This window comes from Melitaea cinxia, chromosome 15 (genome assembly GCF_905220565.1).
Source record: "Melitaea cinxia chromosome 15, ilMelCinx1.1, whole genome shotgun sequence".
Classification (NCBI taxonomy): domain Eukaryota; kingdom Metazoa; phylum Arthropoda; class Insecta; order Lepidoptera; family Nymphalidae; genus Melitaea; species Melitaea cinxia.
In genome coordinates this window covers 14,152,406-14,172,028 of record NC_059408.1, presented here as the reverse complement: position 1 = coordinate 14,172,028, position 19,623 = coordinate 14,152,406, and the positions used below count along the sequence as shown (strand labels likewise).

Below are 19,623 nucleotides of genomic sequence, written 5' to 3'. Positions count from 1 at the left end.
TACTTAAATTTCGACACTCTCTTGTATGTGGTACTTCCAACATGGAGGTCTTGTCTTGCTTCGCGAAGATTCCTATATCGCTTCATGTGGAAGTACTCGGTCTTGTCATGGTTGATCAAGAGACCAACCTTTTTTGCCTGCTCTTCGAGTGTCATAGCGGCTAAAGTAACATCGTTAATGTGCTCCCCCAACAGGGCCAAATCGTCAGCGTAGCCTATCACCATATGCCTTCCATTCAGGTCAAGCTCCAGATCGAGTGTCATTAATCCTCTAATTACATGCTCTAAGACAATATTGAAGAGCACTGGTGACAGGGCGTCGCCCTGTTTTAGACCGGTAATAACAGGAAATTCGTCGCTCAGCTCGCCGCCAACCTTTACACACATCCTGCTCACTCCGGTAGCCGCTACCACTAGGTCCACTAGCTTTCTTGGAATATTAAAATTCCTTAAAATGGCATACAAGGAAATTCGATCCACGTTATCGGATCGTTTCTTTCTTGGTTTCGGTTTCGTAACTTGGTCTTTTTTGCGTGGGAGGGGCGTTAACCCGCCGCACAACCCCCATATTGCTGGAGGACCACACCCGTCAGAAGACAGCGAGTCCATCGGACTTAGCCGGAAGCGTAGCTAAGCTGTACTACCGACTTTTTCCTCCGTCCGTCACCCGGAGGACGCTTACGCTAGCGCATTACACCGTGAGGGCCGATGCGGCGCGTCACTGCGTTTAATGGGCAAGGAGATGATCATCGTGATGCATCTTCTTCATGCCGTGGTGTAGGGATTAGCCAGTCAACATGATGGATTTAAAGTTGACTGCCCAGGGTGCGCCGAACGATCAGTAATGTATCGTCACTCGAGGAGGCTCTCAACTCACACCCCGCAGCAGAAGCTAGTCACTTATAAATATTGATCGCGTCTAAATTCTAGTAAAAAATTTGCTGTATTGACTTCGTGCATTTTTTCGGGGTTAAAAGTAGCCTGTGATTCTCTAACCCCTAAAACACCAGGCAAGGTCACGTGAATAACAAATATCTATTAAAAGTGTCGCATTTGTATAAGTAACGTATAGGAGATAAGAGTTATTTTCTTTAGGCTTGAATGACATAATATAGAATTACTTCTGATAACTACTTATTATTTATACGTATTTATTGTTTTTCTTAATTGTGATTACCGTATCATATATACGATTAACACGTGTTTGTTATCATATTTACTTATGTATAACTGTAAAAGGGTCATTCTAAGTATATAAGAGTTTTATTTAGTTTTTAAGGTTCTATATAATTAATAAATAATCTATACCTATTACCTAATGAAACCAAAACTGTATTTTTACCAACTTATGTTTCTAATTTTCTAAGTTTTGGTCGCTCATCACGCCGAAATTACTAAACGAACTAATTATCTCAATACATATAATAAAAATGTAACGGATCGTTGTCTGTACATGGAAGATATATGAGAAAAAGTATTGAGATCCTTATCAACGCAAAAAGCACCCAAAACAATGATTTTATGAATTTTTGTGCGTTTGTCCACGCTAATCTCAGAAACGGCTTATCCGATTTAGATGTAGTTTTCACTAATATTTTGTGGTAAGCTTGACTTGAACATTTAGCGTTTGTGTCATGTCAACAGGGTCATTAATAAAAAAGTTACGCAAATTTAAAGAATCACGTTAAACATGTATATACTCAAAACGCGGATGAAGTCGCAGGCACAGCTAGTACTTAATAAAACTTCATATGATTTGAGTCCACACTACGATATGATACAGGCGATTTTATTAAAAAATCCACTCAGTAAATTGGGAAAGGGGATGAAAACAAAAAATGTGTTATAGCGACAAATCTGCGTGTACAGGTTGTTAAATAAAATAATCAATATTGACAACAATGTTAACACAAAATATAACAGCTAGTATTTTTAACCGACTTCAAAAAAAGGAGGAGGTTACTGAATTCGACCGTACATATAGTTATTTAATGTATGTTCGGTGATAACTCCGTCGTTTATAAACCGATTTTGATATTTATTTATTTTTGTTGAAAAGGAGATATCCCTAGTTTTGTACCATGATAAGGAAACCAGGATCTAATGATGGGATCCCAGAGCAATCGAGGGAAACTCTCGAAAATCCGAATAACTTTTTACTGGGTGTACCGATTTTAATGATTTTTAATTTAATCGAAAGCCGATGTTTATCATGTAGTCACATTTAAATTTCATCGAGATCAGAGTAATCTTTGATAATGCGTATTTACTTGACTATTTCTTCATCTACCTACATTGTATTACTTGTCGATATAACTGAAATCGGTTTTTCTTCGTTTGCCTGCAAACACAATTATCTTTTATTTATCTGTTATTATAATAATTATTGGGGCGCGATAACAAGGGTCGAAGCTTGCGCACTTACCGAGCAATGACCTATAGACTCTCTTCTGACTACTCAGTTCATTTAGTGCAAATTTAGTACATATAAAACTATCTCATATACAATAACTAGTAACTACCCTTAATTTTTTTTCAGTATATATAAATATTATTTTATTAAGTTGGGATTCAAACGACACATATTAAACTTAAAAATAAAACTCGATCAAATTTTTAACATAAAATTAAAACAAAAAAAAAACAAGTTATAAAATAAGCTCAAATAATAAGTTTTTCTTCATTGTTCGTTTTAATTTAGTAGCTTCAATCTATTTGACGGCTAATAAAATAGTTAAGTTAGCTAATAAAACAGTTAATTTAGCTAGAAAACTAATTCAGTTAGCAAGTAAAACAGTTATATTAGCTAATAAATAATTAAGTGCTTTTTTTCTGTGGTGTTTATATATATATATATATATTTTGTCATTCGTTTCTGCGTCTAAGAATTGTATTGTATTGAACAAATTATTTAACTACTAGCAAGCTTAAGGAAAGCTTGCTAGTTATATCGTTAGCTGAATTGTCATTAATCGTCAATTAATATTTTCAAATCGTACTTTCCGTAAGAATTTTTTACAAAGCATGTATTAGAACACAAAAATACATAGCATGTATTAGAACACAATTAAAAATAAAACATTTTTTTATTTTACAGATACAACTTCAATCTATTAGACATTCGAAAACTAACTGTCGCTTTTAGAAATCAAAACCGCAACCATAAATAAAGATAGCAGAACCAGATAGATAAGATTCTAACTTGTAATTTAATCTTTAACGATAATAATCATTAATATTTAACGCACATACCATTCTGGTCCAGTTTTTTTTTTAAATACTATTTGATATGGAGTACTAGCTATACCTTGCTACGCTTATTTTTTTGTCGTACCAACTCAGAAACCTTTGTGGACTCATGCACAACACTGCTGAAGAAAATGACATGATCAAATGCATAGTTTACGATTCTATAAAGGACATACAGACAAACATTCATTTTTATATATTATAGAGTATATGTATAAATTATGTTCATTTTGTTGTCGCGGCGTGTCGGGCACATCACGGATTCGATGTGTTTTGTGACAGCATTAATAAATTATACTATCGTATAATTATGTATTTCATTAGTTAACAACAAATACCTGTATTAAAGGATTTATGGGTGTGTAGTAGTCTTAATAATTATCAAAATATTGTGACGGCTCAGCGAATGAACGCTTATTTTTTAAATACTAAAATTTGTCTCTAAAAATTTAATGTTAGGAAATCTAGATGTTTCCTTAGCATCCGTTTCAAATCACTGCTAATTGACGCATCATCTCATTCTAATACTTTTGTTCAAGAATAGAAAGTAATGAATTGTTCAGTTCATGTTTTAAGCTTCAAACCTATGGGAAGCGGGATCGGAAGATCAGAAAGTTCTCCTCAAATATATTTTTATTCAATGATCCGATGTTTACGGTACTTTTGTTTAATTATGATTAACCTATATTTTCGTAAATATTTATCACAAGTAATTAATTAGTCTGTCCACAACATAATAGGCTATTTGTGCCCATTTAAATGTGATATCTTCAAAACGAGGAGCATTTATCTCACAATGACGTAAACGAACCGACATGTTGACATTTCCTTATAACGTTTTAGGGCGTTATTCTGAAATGTGCGGAGTGTTCTTTGAAAAAAAAATTGAGTCATCCGATGTTATCGTGACGATCCAATTAGCGTAGCAAACGTGACGCGACGTTACTCTTAAGCTAATCTCGACCTTCGCCCTTTCCACGTTAGTGATCCGGCACTTTGTCCCTTGGCTCACGATGAATATTTTAGTACGAAACACCATGATACACTTTTGTTCCTCTCGGTTAACATTGTACACAACTATCGTACAATTCATTGAAAACTCATGCGCATTCTTATAGCATTCAGAATTTTATGATCTGAACTTCGTAGTAAACATCGTAAGAAACGGTGGAAAAACAACATTTCACATCGAGATCCGCTCGATCGTTCCGTAGATAATGGTATTCAGTTTTAAATGGCCGTTCAAATGCAGCCTCGAGCCATATAAAATTAAATCGACATGTGCGGCGGCGGCACTAATATCTTCATATAATGTACGAGCGGCGCTGCGCAGTAGGGCTACCGAGGGTTACTCGATTTCTTTACATTTGTAAAACTAAAGATCTTCACAAAGAGGTAGGTAAGTAAGTCCACAAACGCGATTCAAAAGGAACTCTCATTCATGCGGTGTCCCTCATCCGCCTGACAATAGATCAATGTGGGAATCGAGGCTAGAAACTCGAGTCCTGGCCGCCGCAGGTCCCTCGGAAGTCTATAGAGAGATTAAAGTTTGAATATCAATGAGAGCGATCAGCGATGCATTATGCAGCATGCGGACGCATCCTGCGTATGCGGCGTGCGCGGCGGCGATCAATATTCCGTGGAACACCCGGACGCGACACGATCGCCCGCCACATCAATCGGGACGCAATCGAGTAGCCGCCGGCGTATCGAATATAAATTACACAAAATTATTGTATACGCATAAAATCCGCTCTACGTGCCTCCGCGGCGCGTCGCCATTTTGAAATCTGTAGGTACGCTGCGGGCGTGCTCTAAAACGCGGTGCGCCGACCCCGTGACCGCTCGCACATATTAATGCGTTGACCGCCCACGGTCATGTTTAACCCGACCGAGTTTATTTACAACTCAATAACATAAACGCAGCAGTCGCGGAGGTGCTCCGCGAAGCGGCCGTGTATTACGACGTAGCCAGACTCGCTCGAGTCCTCTCTCGGCGTCGCAGACGCGTTTATTGTTTTCGATTTACACTTTTTTCGTGTTTACGATCCGAGGCGAGGTCGTTCGGTATCCGTTTTGAATATTGTTTCTTTTTATGAGAGTTCGCGTGTACATTCAGCTACTTAATGAGATGTGTAGGCGCGGAAAGTTTTGGTTGAACGTTCCTTTTATCGTCGAGCTCGCCTACAGCTTTCTACGAGAATTGATGAATGAGAAATGCGAGATTTCGTATCCGAACTTCAACATTCTCCAGACGATAGATTGTTTGGGTGGTGACTACATAGTAACACGGTTACTCTTTGAACAGGTTCATTTATGCAAAGCAATAAATTGTTTATACAAAATTAAGAATATTAGTAAAGTTACTAGAGAAGACAAAAAGAGATTGCTACGTAAATGAACACGATTAAGATTAATTGAGGAATTGTATGAAAACAATAAGAAGTAAAGAAAATGCTACAGTTACTAAGAAAGGCCAGTAGCAATACATTTCGTTTTAACAAGTTAATTAATCTTGCAAGTTCGAGGCGTCGTCGAGCAGGATACAGTAATTTATTGGAGCGGGTGCGATCACAACTGCTAATGTTTTACGAATACGTACCTACGTAGCGAATAGGTACATAATAAATTTCTATAACATTAGCAAAGAGTGAAATTATTATAGATATTATATTAGTCCCGTTTTTAATTATTTTTAAATATATGAAGAATAATTAACGTATTTTATATCTCTTTAACATATTTAAAGAAATATAATAAATATGTAAATATAACAAAATATCTTATTCTTTTTTCTAATTTTATATTTTACATAACAAATAAGTGTATTAATGAGTCAAATATTTAAAATACATATGTTTTCAAAGGTATTTCGATTGTTTTAGTTAAAAAAAATATTTGAAAGATTAATCTTCTTCAAACCAAATTACAATTTATGCTAAATCAATTATTTAACAACTGATAGTTTTAGTAGAAAAATACTAAGACATTTATGATACACTTGGAAACAGAAAATATCATAAACTCAATAAAAGTAGAACTCTTCGGACCTATCGAAATGTAACCTGAGATTCCATACCATTATAATGGTATGCTACGTTAGTTTTCGTAGACTTTCGTGTCATATAGCCATTAGCTACCCACATTGAAATATCATGCCTCCGCGGCGTACGTACCGCGGTACCGCCATAACGTAACCTTCGTGGCTCAAAACTATCTGGTTACACTATGATCTATACCAATATTGTAGAGCGTTCGCGTTTTGTAATAGTAGGTAGCGTTCGAGCGACCAAGGTCAGCCTTACAAACACCATCACCATGGTCGGCACTATGGTTTCACCTTGTGTTGAACCATTGTCAGTAAAAATATTGTTAAAAATCACTTTGAAAACAAAAAAAAATAGTTTGTGTGTCAGTTCTGACACGCAAAAGGAGTTACGTCTTAAGAACGATTGCCGGGAAATTTAAAGTATATATTTGTTTCTCACCAGATGTCACACAGTTACTGTTTCACACTATTTTACTCCTCATACTTTTTTTTACACCGGAGGAAAAAAATTTAAACAAATAAAGATGTACAAAGGCGGCTTTATCGCTAGCGATGGGAAAACCAATCTATCTCTAACATTGCTTACTAGCGATTAATTTTTGCCATAATTCGTACGGGGTTTATGTTGATCTTTTATCTATATCAGAGATCTCTTACTACTAGAGCGAAAAGAAAAACAGATACATTACTGAAAACTTAACCTTACCAAACCTTAGAAGAGCGATCTCTCTCAGACGTTTTGGTATGACCTACGAGTTTAAAAGAAGTATTTGGGAGGGCTATAATATCGGTAACGGGTGGAAATATCAATAACTTTACTATAAGTTATTAATATATTTATAGCTTTTATAGTTTATAAAATTATTCGACAGTAAATACAATTATCCAGTAATAACAGCAAAATAGCGTGGCAGAGACGAGCGTGTTCTACAACTGATATCAGACATCGATTTTCGCCATGTGATGCAATCAACACCAACATTACTCTAGGGCTGCGTACTTAATATCCGGGTCCTATATAGAGAAAACGATTCGTTTTTATCATGACAAGTTCCATATAGTACTATAATTTTCATAATTAATAACTTCTCACAGTCACAAGAGACAATATCTGAACAGCAAGGTATTAATTTTGTCATTTATAATTTTCTAAAACTTTAATTATGAAAGGGAATTTTACAATTGAATTTTCAGTCCATCTACATAGTATATTGCAAACAATGGTGACCGTTCAGAGCTCAAATTTAATTAAATTATAATAAAAAGCGCCGCCCTGTCTCCGCGGAAATGCAGTTAGTATTTTTTATTTTAATACTTAGTACCTACTTTTGCTATGGACGTAGATCGCTCGAAGATAAAACTATATTAAAATGCAGATTAAAATCTAAAAAAAATATGTCCTTTTTTGCCATAAGGAAAGAAGAATATTTGTTCAAAAATAGTACAATCGTTCCAATTTCTATTTAAATTTAGTCAATTAAAGATTAAAAATAGATGTATGGTGATGATGACTAGATGAAAAAGCAATAATTTTTGAATAATAAATATAGCATAATTATAAGTATATACTTGACCTTACGATTGATGAAGTGTAGTGACATGAAGGAAATAAAATTACCTGAAAATAAAAAATAAATCTATAATTATATTAATTTTATTTTGTAGCGACGACTATAATTCGTAACAAAAACAAGACACTTATAATTAGTAATTGTTAAATGTTCCAAAGTCAAATCCAATATAATTTTCTAGTAAAATAAAAACACATCAAGCTCTTAATTCGTTTATGTATCAATTTGTATAGGAAGACAAAAAATAAAAAATAAAAAGAAATGGCCCATGACCGCGTTGCCAAATCACGATCCAGTTTTGTCAAATGGGACTTGAAAATAATGGCGACTTATTTTTGGCGGGAACACAGAAATATCATTGGCACCGTTATGAAGAAATATCGCTTCAGTTTAATCGTGGGCTCCTGTGTTTTCTTATACGAATCAACAAACGCGAGATTTATGAGCTAAACTCTCACAAGCATTACGAAATTTGGATAAAATAGGTCATAACCGCTATAGTGTTAACGGCACAGAATATAAAAATATATTGTCTAATTTCACAGATTATAACAATAACGATACGCTAATTTATATTATGAAAATAAACAAATTTTACACAGATGATAAATTATATTTTACATTAGCTTTTAATCAAACAACACAAAGCATAAGTTTTTTAAAATATTTCTTTCAAAAGTACTGGCGTTGTAACATACGTAGGAAGACAATGAATTTTTACTCTTTTTGCGACGTACAAAGGCACCTTTTAACTTGAAAGCATACTTTAGATACGGATTTTAACAAAAAATCTTACTATCATATATACGTAGGTACCCTTTTAAAGGGGATAGAAGAAGGTGTACGTATGTTGCCTATACCTAAGTGCTTCAGCGTGAGGGCGCGTTGTATTGCGACTTAGGAGGGTGCAATTAACGCGATAGTGACGCAACTCGTTCATCGGTACCAGAAAGGGTGGTCGAGATCGCACTTAAAAATAATGAGACGGCAGTACAAAGTCGAAACAGACTGAACATCTTTTTTAACGTTTCAACAGATTATAAATTCTCTTTGATAAAAGTCTGTCGATTTTTTTAAAAGATCATCTCTTGCAGATTATATAACATCCAGCATTAAAACTTTTTTCTTGACAGTTTTTATTTATGTTGAACATTTATTTTCACGTCATAGCTTGAGATTGACTTGACCGATTTCATAAATATTTTAAAGTAAAACTTCTTTACGTACGCTTGACTTGGGAAGTAAGTTGGTTAATGCGTGATGTTACGAATAGTGTGATCGGGTGAGGCGACCGGAGCAAGAGAGAGTGGTACGAGCATACATTTTCTTTTTCTCTTTCTCTCATAGCCAGTTACGTTTCGTATATCTAAGACAGAGTGCCTACAGGGGCCTATTGTTAAAAAAGTTTAACTTCAGTCGTGTGGTCTAAAGCACGTTCGTTTCTTTTTTTTTCAAGTTTTCTAATACTTTGTGGGAGGCTCTAACGGAATAAAAAATTAGAAAATTTGGTCAAAATTACCGACAGCGTAACGATCAATTATTTGAACTGCACGTGTTTGATAACAAGATGCTATGTCTGTCAAGTCAGCTAAGTTATTAAATAAGATGTATCGATTACAGTGTTTTGTTTCGTCAAATAAAAACGGAACAATACGAAAACATGAATCGTTAATGTAATTTAATATACAAACAATGTAGGTATTATTATTATTATTATTATTATCGAGTTTTATATTTCTATTACAGTAATAAATTGTCGATATGACCGCAGATAGTAAACTATATTTGGAAATTGAAACAGTATTCAATTTGTCAGTTTATAATTATAAACAGCAGTATTATAGTCCGTTGTAACTGTATGTGTTTTAATGTAGACAATTGTGTTTGCTAGCAAACGGAAAAAAATACTGACTTCAATTACATCGACAAGTAATACAACGTAAGTCGACGAAAAAAAATTAACAAACGCAGTAGTCGTCACTACGATTTTCAAAGTCCCCTCGATTTCTCTGGGATTCTATCATCAGATCCTGGTTTCCTTATCATGATATCCTTGGGATATCTCCTACTCCATTGGGATATCTCCTTCCCAACAAAAAAAGAATTATCCCCAAACATAAATAAAATATACATATATACGGTCGAATTGAGTAACCTCCTCCTTTTTTAAAGTCGGTTAAAAATAGAAATATACTCGTATCTGTCCCTCCATGTATCTTTTATAATAAAATTTGTAATATGTATATATAAAAAAAAATTGTGACCGTGAAACCAAAAGTTTGCGTTCATTAGTTGAGATAAAAAAGCCCTAAGGAGCAATTTTACGCCCTAACGATATACTATCAGTTATCAGTAACTTATACTACATGGGGAAAGAGGCCTATGCCCAGTAGTGGGATATTACAGGTTAAAGCGATATCAGTAACTTATGTACGAGATAAACTTTGTCAACCACCAATAAAACAATAATCAAATTATATAGAATGCAACAAATCGAGCTCGTAAACATATTCTAGAATAAACACAGTGGTTATATATATTATATTCCCTTCGATTCTTGAACAATTTTTGTAACAAAGGCGGTCCGGTCCATAGCGGACGCAAGGTCATTTCTCAAGTTCGGATTAATTTGTCCGTGTCCGCCATCACTGTATGCAGTTTTTACGAGGAGCACTGACCTCGGGATAGGGCTGCCGTAGCTAAGTTATACTACTTACATAATCCTATCTTTAAAAATATATATGTTTAAAATATAGAGGTAATATATTTTTAAAATAATTTTGTTTGCTCGCAAACGTATAAAACCTACTTCAAGTACATCGACAAGTAATACAACGTAAGTAGACGAAATAATTGTGTTTGCTCGCAAACGAAAAAAAAACCGACTTCAATTACATCGACGTAATCGACAGTAATACAACGTAGATCGACGAAAAAATAGTCAAGTAACTACGCGTTATCAAAGATTACTCAAAAAGTAGTTATCAGATCTCAATAAATTTATATGTGACCACATGACAAATATCAGCATTCGATTAAATTAAAAATTATTAAAATCGGTACACCCAGTAAAAAGTGATTGCGGATTTTTAAGAGTTTCCTTCGATTTCTCTGGGATCCCATCATCAGATCCTGGTTTTCTTATCATGGTACTAAACTAGGGATATCTTCTTTATAACAAAAAAAGAATTATCAAAATCGGTACACCCAGTAAAAAGTTATTGCGGATTTTCAAAAGTTTCCCTCGATTTCTCTAGGATCCCATCATCAGATCCTGGTTTCCTTATCATGGTACTAAACTAGGGATATCTCCTTTCCAACAAAAAAAGAATTATCAAAATCGGTACATCCAATAGAAAGTTATGCGGTATAATACAACGTAGGTCGACGAAAAAAGCGTCAAGTAAAAACGCATTATTAGATATAACTCGAAAAGTAGTTGTTAGATCTAAAATAAATTTAAATGGGACCAATTGACACACACCACCTTTCGATTAAAAAAATTTGTCGAAATCGGTCCACATGGTCAAAAGTTCTGATGTAACATACCTACATAAAAAAAAAAAATACAGTCGAATTGAGAACCTCCTCCTTTTTTGGAAGTCGGTTAAAAAATTAACAAACTCACTAGTCGTCACTACGATTTTTGAGAGTTTGTCTCGGTTTCTCTGGGATTCCATCATCAGATCCTGGTTTTCCTATCATGGTACACTTGTGATATATCCTTTCCAACAAAAAAAGAATCATCAAAATCGATTCATAAACGACGAAGTTATCCCCGAATAAAATATATATACGGTCGAATTGAGTAAACTCCTCCTTTTTTGAAGTCGGTTATAAAGACCAAATTAGGTATTACGTTTATTTAAATAATTTTTTGACTAAACTTTATAATTTGATGAAAGTATGTATTTGTTATGGTATTTGTTTATTTTCACTGTATTGCAAAATTCATTAGTGATACATAATTACATACATAGATGTGTGGAACAGAAGACGGATTTAAAACTAATAGCATTTTACCAGCCAAACTACGGATGTATGAGAACGGATGAAATGTAGGTGGGAATATATTAACACTATAGGTATATGAGTTTTAAGTAATTTATAAATGCTAAAAATCAATAAACGGATTTTAAAATTTTTGTCAGAGTTAGAAATTTATAAATTATCTTAATGCATTACAATAAAAATAAGAAATCACGCTAGCGGAACCTCAAAGATCATTTAGTCTAGCAACCTACATAATATTATGTAATTATGTAATGACTGACAGCTATTATCTTAGGCTGAGTAGATCACGCGTATTTTATGTATAAGGTATTCTCAAAAAGTAACGTAAACGTCTTAAAAAGTTTTTCAGTCCATCCTAATTCCTAAATGAGTTTTCGACGGTCTGAACGGTAATCTTTTCTAATATTATTTGTCATTCGAGCTCACAATTAGTTTTCTTTCAGTGAGGAATAGTTTCGTTTCACAGTTTTTTTTTTTCGTTTCGCAATGTTAAAATATACCAGTTTTTGTTATACGCTAACTTGAAGATGTTTTGGAAACGTCTGACGAGGAAAAGAATGTTATTTTTTTTACGTCGATTTCTTGGTAACTAACCTCATCCGGTCATACTGACTTTTTTAATTGCAGTATTTTACTTTTATTGTTTCCATAATTAAAATTAAACAATCAAATTATTTTTAGTTTTAAGTCGATTTAGTTTTTTTTAAATTTTTATTACGTTTTTTTTTCTATTTTTTGCGTAATATTTGTAAAAAGTCGGATTTGTTTATCCATGGACCAGAATTACAATACCAGACGCAGATAATGTCAACATTAAAAATTTTTTTTGTCATTTTGTGCAAAATTTCTTTATACAACAAAAATAACCATTATACATAAGCTTAAGAATTTATCGACATATCTTATAACACAAAATATACTATGACCGTATAAGAAATCTTGGTACTTTATAAAATTAAAAATAATGTACTAAGTGAAAAAATCCAAAAGGATTATAACCCCACTGGGATAGCTCACAGCTATAGCTGTGATAAAGGGCAATATCTATGCAATACCCCTCTCCCCAATTCAGCGGGTTATAGAATGTTAGCAAAGGCTCCACTCCCCGAGGTTGACGTCCTGTAAACAGCTGACTCCCCCGGTCGCCGAACCCGCCATTATCTTTTACTTTATTTGTGTAGGATTCTAGTTATCTGTGGAAAGTACTGCAAGGAGTTTTTATTTCATGGAGGTTTTATATGGACATTTTGAACTTTGATATTTATATATGATATTTATATGTTTGTAAATACGAATCGAAATAAAACTTTAACCCATATAGCTATTGAATAAATTATAGGAAAATATTAAAAAAATCAATTACAAAAACCAGTTAAGTGAGAGTCCGATTGGCACGTGAAACACATTATAATATTTATCAGTATGGAAGATCAAATTAAAATCGTTAAAATAACACGGATTTTTCTGACAATTTAATGTATTTAATATACGAGTACTTACGTTTATTTTGTGCTTATAACTTTAACTGGTACAAAGATATAAAATGTAATAAACCAAAGGATGGAACTGATTCTCAGTATAAGATTTAGTTACCCTTTGAGTACGGAACCCTAAAAACCATAAAATCAAGTTAATCGCCATAAAGCTCTTCATTGGAATACATAAGCATTGACATTTTACATCTTATCTAAATATTGCGACCTATAAAATTGATAGCAGTTCATTAATTGGCATAAATGTAAATTTTTAGAATTTGCGTCATATCAATTTTTGCATAAGTTTCTAAGTAAACATGTGTCTTCAAATGTTATCCATATAAATGTTCATCAGTAAGCTTGTGACTAATATCTCGAAGATAATCATAAAAACAATATGGCATAACTCAAGATCTCGCTCCGTGCCTACACTTCTTGTAGCGGCCTTAGAAAAGAAGTATATAGGTACATATATTTTTTTTACCGGCGGTGTTTTGATGTAACAATTATCTTGATAGTACCGCGTTGCTAAGCGGACCGCCGCTCAAGGTCGTTACCCCCTACCACAACAAAAGCCCAGACCGCATATTACGTCGCGAATTTAAAAACATTTAAATAAATAACACAAGAAAACCTTTCATGCATAAACAACTTATTTCTACACCGGTCCTTGTGTATCTCTTTCGCCCGCGTTGTTTGTTATGAGTGAGAACGAGAGAGTGCGACAAGGTCACTGGTCAACCGTTCTCTCAGACGGAGGGGGGGGGGACGAGCGCGCGGGCGCAGACAGCGCAACGACATGGCGGCTGGCGCATGGCAGACGTGACGTCACAAATCACCTCCGACTCATAAGGAAACAGACTGGATGCATCCGATGCATTAGAGGAGTGAATAAATTAAAAACTTTATAAGACTTGCGTCGACGGCGAACGCTTATAATAAATACATAGGTACTAATACGATTTGAAAAGCCGGAAATTTAATGTATGCACAGAACGGTTTGTCCGTTGTAATGAGGTAATGGCTCGCAGCGTTATGGGCTGCGTTAACACTTGTAGGCTGTAGCCAAATTGTCTGTATTCAGCTCATTAAGATTCAAATGAGCGAGGCATATTTCACATGTAAATTATCTTTTGTAAGCGATAAGGTCTACCCATTTCGGTAGTGTATCGTTTACAAGTGTAGGTAGCGGAAACCACCACGAGGTCACTCCGTATGCATTATTTGTACACACATTTAACAAGTTATTTTGTATCTGTTATACATTTCGTACGTTTTTAGTTACATTGGGACAAATATAACGTACAAAAACCTTCAATTAATATAGCATTTAGTAGTAGCCTCTTACGTACGCTAAGTTTTATATGATCTTTCCCTAAAATTTAAAACTATTTTTCTTATAATTTATGTAAATATTACCAGATACGCGCCTGTAAGGAGCCATCCATTAATTACGTCACACGAATTTCTCGATTTTATGACCTCTTGTCACAGAGAGACAAGCTAGTGAGACCCCCAGAGTGAGACCTAGTGTGACGTCATATATTTTGCAATTTTAAATAAATTAAAACGTCAGTTTTGATACTATCTGGGGGCACGGTAGTGCCCCCGCCAAGACGAGCCAAAAAAAAAAAAAAACGAAAAGCACTACCTATCCGTTTTCCGTTTCGTTACTACCGGCTGCCGATGTTGTAGATGACGACTTTTCTGTCTCATTTATATATATATATATATATATATTCTCTTTTTATTTTTATTTGTATTATATGTATATCAATTATTCTTTTTATTATTATTTTTTCTTTAATAGAACTATTGTATAACAGAAAAGTAATAAACAGTGAATAAATTTTTCATCTTACGCCCACGTGACGGTAGCGAAACGGCCAAGCCACATATTTTGACTAAGGTGTAGAGTTTGTAAAGTTAGGGTTTGTAGAGCTAGGGCGTTTAGAGTTAGAAGCTTGGCTCTACATGAGATCTGATAACTTTTTGACAGTGCGAGCCATATAATCTCGTCTTGGCAACATTTTACATGAAAATGTTTTTGGTGGGATTTTTATTTCCAATTAAATTATTTATAAATTATTTATAAAATATAATATTTTAAAATGATGAAATCATGAAAATATAATAATAATTCTATATATATCTTATATATAAAATTCTCGTGTCACAATGTTAGTTAAAATACTCCTCCGAAACGACTGGACCGATTTTTATAACATTTTGGTATTGGTATGGGTAGGTCTGAGAATCGGCCAACATCTATTTATCATACCCTAAGTTATAGGGCGGAATTAAGGGGGTTAATAACGTATATGACAAAACAACGTTTGCGGCGTCAGCTAGTAATTATATCATTTTGAAATGTGATGTCACAAAATTTTTGACCCCTCATAAATAAAAGAAAATGAAAAGACATAAAATAATCTCAGACACCCAGAACTCGACAAACATCTGTATGGTCCAAACAAATATTTGTCATATGTGAGGATCGAAGGAGCGACTGCTACCCCTTCAGCCAATAGTTGTGACTGCACCAACACGTTATACAGAGTGACACATGATAGTAAGCGGTTACCGTAACCTATAGACGCCTGCAACACTAGAAGTATCTCAAGCACGTTACTGACCCTACCTCGAAACCCCCCCCCAGGAAATCTGGCCAGCTTTCTCACCATAGGAACACAACACTACGGTAAGCATTATTATTTAGCTGCGATCTTCAATAAGGTCGAGGTACCTCCCCAGACGAGTTGCTCCAAATTTTGAGCAGGATAATACTGCTGTACTCTAAACACTCACCGTGTGTTGTGTACCTAATTAACTTTCTATGCCTATATGTAACTTTGACATTGTAGAGATATATACGCAAGGGAATATGTTATAATAATGGTGATTCAACATCAGGGTTGAGAAAGCTGAAGAAATAAAGCAACAGCAACCAATAGATAAAAGAAAAAACCTAGTGGCATTAATGTTTTTAATTGTCACCTATTTAAAAATATTCTGTATGTCTCGTTTATAAAATACTAGCTGTACCCTCCGCGCGTTGTAACGCTTTTTTTTTGTTGTACTAAAAGAAACCTTTGTAGGCACAACACTTTAACTTTGCTAAAGATCATGACATGATCAAATGCATAGTGTACGATTCTATAAAGGACATACAGACAAACTTTCTTTTATATATAATATTTACGTTCCTGTTATTACCGATTGCTAGTTGTACGACGTAAGACGATATCCAACACAAAAGCTTATATAATGTTTTTTTTCATATTCCTCCACTATACCTCTTATTTATCCATTCGCAAACTGTAAATACAAAAGCTGCATTTTATTACCTGAAGTGAAATAAGCCCTAAGAACTGATAAACCTATCAGTAAGTGCGAGTAATACTTATACACTGGTGATTTCCCCGTATTAACAAAAAAAAAAAAAAAAAAAACATAGTTACAGTTGGCCTTACCAAAAAAGTTGATAAGTACGAAATTATTTCAAAAAGAGATCTCTACTAATACCAACAACACAAGTCAACCCAAAACCTTAACACTGCATACTTAAAAACTCAAAAGAAATAATAAAATAGAAATGAAAATTTTAAATTGCGTAACAAAAAAAGTGTCTCTATGGAGGTTGTTATGTGAACCAAATTAAAAAAGGAGGACGTTCTCAATTCGTCTGTATTTTTTATGTAAAAAAAAATTCATTTTAATCGAAAGCTGCTGCTTGTAATCTCGGCGACGAGGACTTTTTGAGTTATTCCTAATAATGCGTATTTAATTGAATATTTTTTTACCCTACGTTGTATTCGTCGATGTAATTGAAGTCGTTTTTTCGTTTGCGAGTAAACACAATTACGAATGTCTAATTTTAAAAATTGGCGCGGAGACAACTGCCATCTTTGCGCAACCGTTGTGGGGATTCGTAATGAATATAGACAATATTAATTATGTTTAATACGCTTTGATTTTCTAATCGACGGAACGTGAGGTTGATACAAATAAATGTGAAAGTATAATGATATTTAAAAGTACTTTTGTATTGAAGGTAACCGTACTGCCTACAAATCAGGAGTACGTTAATTTACAAAACTAGTCAAGTCCAATTTTCCACAATTTCATAAACTCGTTTTGAATAAACTAGTTTTTAAACATAGGGATAAACTGTAGGTTATTTTTATACTATTTTTTATATCAAACGTAGTTTGTTTTAATGGAATCAGATTGGTTCCAAAGTCAGAGTAAGTAGAAATATCTAACAAATTTTTATTTATCTTCTGAAATTTGAAATATTCTGAAGAGATTATTTCCATTTCTATACAGGAAGTTTTATCAAGTACCTGCCGTGTTTATATACGATATGAAAATTGTGAAATGTATAAAAACTGCAGCTTATGGGAGCATAGAAGTAGCAGAAAAAAAAAGTAGAATTAAAAGTTATAACTATATTATGGTGACGAAGTAAAACCTAGACAAAAAATAATGTCTAACAACGCGTGTCTGACCTAGATAGACCATTCGTAGTTGAACTGCCGTGTACTTATGTACACCAATATAACGGAATAAGAAATCGACACAATTATTTTTTTATCAAAAAGTTATATTTTATATTACAAAAAAAATATTACTATACATTCATCTTATTTTTTAAGTAATTAGTTCGTAAAAACATGTGTATGTACTTGAAGCTAATTAACAAAATACTAGGTATTTTAGATAAAATATTTACCATTTACGATATTTAAGAATTAAAAAAAATATGGTTTTTTAACTTTTGTTTATGAGATGAATTCTCTAAAATAAATTTTAATATACAATTTTAATATACACCTATATTTTTGATAATTGCTGATTAAAATATTTATAGTAAATTAGGCAAAAATCAATGAAAACAACAAAGTTCTCCTACAGATTGCATCGTTTTTTTCACAAAAATGATTAAGAAAAGTATTCAAAATGGACGGATACCTACATATGTAGCACGCAATTAGTGTTAGATTTGATAATAGTTTAGAATTAATAATGTTTCATCCTACTCTTTCATCTCACGTGTATAAAAGAGCGTTATCCTCGTAGATAATTATACCTACACCCTTTTCAAAGGCGTGGTAGTCGGAGTACAGAAATTTGCTCGACGGCATGGAAATGAAAAATGTCCACGACTCAGTGCACATAGCATTCACACCTGACTCTGTACCGCATTTGAATACAATCAGATATTAAGTTAAAATTAATGGACTCCATACACCATATCGTAGTAAATAATTTAATATAAATAAAAATGATTTACCAACAATTATATAAAAATTAAATAATAATAAGCGTATAATTAATCTTCATGGTAATTGTTATTTTTATAAAATTAACATTTATAAGCATTGTATAAGCTATAAAGTATAATTTATTTTAATTTTGAATAAATTTTTACGTGCGTAAATAAAAAAGATTTCCTATTATAGTAAAAAACTGAAATATAATTCCTTATACGTTTAATCATTTGTATTTTTAGCCTATTATTATGCTTGGTTCAGATCAACGAACTTGATAACGGCACGTGTGTCCGCCGGTATGGCTTCCGCATCATCGCCCGTATTGTTGTGTTACTAAGTCAATACTTAGGTATAATCCCTTTTTCTACCGACAGAAGTTTCTTGTAGTCATTGTGATTTATTTTCGTCTAGACGCGATTGACGGGTTTTAAAATCGTAAGCCTTAAATGAAGTTTATAGTTTACTGTTATTTGTTCGTTTCTATATAAGCCCATTGACTAAGCAAATGCTAAATTTCTTTTGGCAATGCAAGCGTCACTAGTCACTACTGTTGTACGGTTTTAGGTTATTTTAGGTTTACCATACTGAATAGAAACCTAGCCGAGCATTCAATGGGCACTAATGTCGCATCGATGTAAACTTAGTTTTACAAAATTCTTAAGAAGTTATACATATACTTAGGTATCTTACAAATACGTAAAATTTAGCAAAATATTATAAGTATTTTGTAATTTTTGTATTTTTAAATAAAATTTACGTCTTTTTTTATTTTTAGACAACTTCTTTAGATTAATTGCGTTACATCTGCATAATAATTATCTTGTGCAAATTCTATGATAAAAAAAATATGTCTTGTAAAAATGTTAATTTATAAATAGGGAAACTATTTAGTAATATGGAAATATTTTTTTATTATAATATTAAATGAAACTTGGTTAAAATAGCAAATCATAAATTCAAATAATTGTGTTTGCTCGCAAACGAAAAAAA

General features: G+C 33.4%; 1 long non-coding RNA gene across 1 annotated transcript; it reads right to left on the bottom strand.

Annotated features, from left to right (window-relative positions):
• Positions 1 to 505: 505 nt before the first annotated feature.
• LOC123660491 lies at positions 506 to 17,914 on the bottom strand. The gene is made up of 3 exons (XR_006744209.1): positions 17,904 to 17,914; positions 2,153 to 2,158; positions 506 to 864 (listed from the first exon to the last, which is right to left on the bottom strand). It is a non-coding gene; the product is annotated as an uncharacterized LOC123660491 (long non-coding RNA).
• Between the last annotated feature and the right edge of the window lie 1,709 nt (positions 17,915 to 19,623).